Below are 2,987 nucleotides of genomic sequence, written 5' to 3'. Positions count from 1 at the left end.
CCTAGACAGCCCTGACATCTTATTCCTCTATTATGTAAAGCAGGAAACTGAGACCACAGAAAGTAGTCACAGATTTGAGCTCAAAGTGTAAAAGAGCCCACTCTTTGTTTAGCAGTTGAGGCTGTGCCTATATGCACAAGTATATTTGGAAAGAGAAAATTTATGTGAAGCCACACAAATATCATTGTGATTATAGTTATTAATAGCTGATTACTAAATAATTATTCAGCCTATTTAAATCTACTATATCTAAGAGTTCTGATAATGACAAAAAGGCAGTTATTTTAAATAGGGAAAAATTCATTTTTAATAATGGATTTCTCTCTGCCTAAGAAAAGTCTCTTTTGTCCTTGTTTCCTAGACAACTCTGACGTATTTTTCATAACCCACATAAAACTTTCACTCGTTTTGGAAACTTCTGTAACTCCCTTTAGACTGTGGTGAATTTCCCTCCCTTGAATGTATGATGCCTGTCTATATGATTTATTTGGTAATTATTTCTCTTTGACATATGCCATTGTTTTCTTTTGCAACTTTTCAAATATCTACACAGTATCTTTTTTTACAGTTAAATTACACAGCCTTTTGTGGGTAACATAGAAGGAGTGTTCATGTTTATAATCCCGGAGATGCTTAGGTTACATTATTGGAAGTGGGATTCAATAAACATTTGTTTCTTCTTTTTTGTTCAAATTTATTTGGGAGACCATTTTATATCCCCATTGAATATGATGGAAAGCTGCTACAACCTTTCCGTCTGATCCTGGGCACATAGGTAGACTACATTTCCCAGCCTCACTTGCAGTTGAAGTGAACCATGTGATTGAGTTTGGTCAATGTGGAATGGTAGACATCATGAATGACACTGCCTGAACTGGCCTATTAAAATCTTCAGCACAATCCTCCCTCTCTGCACATGCTCTTTACTCGCTAACAAGCTGAATGGAGAGAAAAGCAAAACCTGAAACAAAACCCAAGGACTTAGAGAAACGCAAAGCCGCAGATAGATCCCAAGTCCGTATACCACCACTTGGAGAAGAGTTTTCCAAGAGTATGAAGTCACCAGGAAAACCCATGGAGTTCTGTTGAGTGAATAACAAATAAGAAATAAAATAAATCACTGAAATTTGGGGATTGTTTGTTACAGAAGCATAAATTGACTCATAAAAACATCTCACAATCATCTTATCCTTAATATATTCAAAATAGAATTCTTATTTCCTTTCTTCTATATTCCTCAAATCCAGTGCTTCAGCAATTCTTATCCAAACTCCCTTCAAAATGTATCTCAGTACCCATCAGATATTCCATTTTTCTCCCCTTTTCTGCATCGTCAGTATGAGTTTGCTCCTAGGCTCTATGATAGCCTTTAAACTGCTACTGCTGCTTCCATTCTTGCTCTTTTCTCTTCAATTCACCCTCTACACAGCAACCAAAACCATCTTGAAAAAACACTACTTAAACCACACCATTCCCTTATTTTAAATCCTTTAATAGCTTATCATTGCATCAAGAACAAAATCCATACTCCTAACCTTGGCCTGCAAGATCCTGCACTTCTGACCCAAGCCTAGTTCACCACCTATCTCAGGCTCCTTTTCCAAAAGACTGCAAAGTCTAGTCACCTGGAATTCTCTCAGCTTCTCTCACAATCTATGGTTTTATCTCCTCCAGGACCTTCACCTTGAAGGTTGTTCTCCTTTCTCTTCACATGGCCAGCTCCTGGCTACCCTTCATATCACTGATTAGACATCCCTTCTTCAGAGAAGTTCTCTCTGATCACCATATCTGAGAAAACTATCTAACCTCTCTTATCCTTTATTGCAATATCTTGATCCTTTCTATATTAGCAATTATCAGAATTTTAAATTATACTTTTATGCAGCAGATATGAACTTCAGGTCACATGTTCAGAAGTGCAAAATTGTAGTCCTATTTCACATAAAAGGACGAAACTTCCTATTCTGTACTATTTCAAGACCTCATTCCGTTTGTTATTGGTTAGGACTTAGGTTCCAGATGCTGTAACAACAAATAAAATAAAACAGTAGCTAAAATATGTTTGTTAAATGTCCTGCATCTTCTATATTAAAAGTGTAGTCCTTTCTCCCTTAACTGTCAGAGGGTAAGCAATCCATGGCTGATGACTGTCGAGGAAGGAGGCTCTTTATACGTGGTCAGTCTGTCGTTCTCAACGTGAAGCTTCCATACCTCGGTATAAAATGCAAGATTCACTGTAATTCAGTGTGGTGGTTAAGAGCAGTGCCTGGACCGGGCGCGGTGGCTCAAGCCTGTAATCCCAGCACTTTGGGAGACCGAGACGGGCGGATCACAAGGTCAGGAGATGGAGACCATCCTGGCTAACACGGCGAAACCCCGTCTCTACTAAAAAAAATACAAAAAACAAGCCAGGCGAGGTGGCGGGCGTCTGTAGTCCCAGCTACTCGGGAGGCTGAGGCAGGAGAATGGCGTAAACCTGGGAGGCGGAGCTTGCAGTGAGCTGAGATCCGGCCAATGCACTCCAGCCTGGGCGACAGAGCGAGACTCCGTCTCAAAAAAAAAAAAAAAAAAAAAAAAAGAGCAGTGCCTGGCTGAGGTAAAAGCTGGGTGTGACCACTGAATGCCCTTATATAAACAAGGTCATTATCTTTCATGAACATACATGTAGAAATCTTCAAGAAAATACTAGCAAACTGAATTGAATGGCACATTAAAAGGATCAGGCATCATGATCAAGTGGGATTCATCCCAGGGAAACAAGGATGGATCAACATACATGAATTAGTAAATGTGATAGACCACATTAACAGAACTAAAGACAAACACTTGATGATCATCCTAATAGACACAGAAAATGCATTTGACAAAATTCAACATCATTTCACGATAAAAGCTCTCAACAAATTAGGTATAAAAGGAATGTACCTCAGTGCAATAATGGCCATATATAACAAACCCACAGCTAACCTCATACTCAGTGGGGAAAA

This window comes from Colobus angolensis, unplaced genomic scaffold (assembly GCF_000951035.1).
Source record: "Colobus angolensis palliatus isolate OR3802 unplaced genomic scaffold, Cang.pa_1.0 Scaffold81, whole genome shotgun sequence".
Classification (NCBI taxonomy): Eukaryota; Metazoa; Chordata; class Mammalia; order Primates; family Cercopithecidae; genus Colobus; species Colobus angolensis.
The sequence above is the reverse complement of the archived record's forward strand: the minus strand, read 5'-3'. Positions refer to the sequence as shown.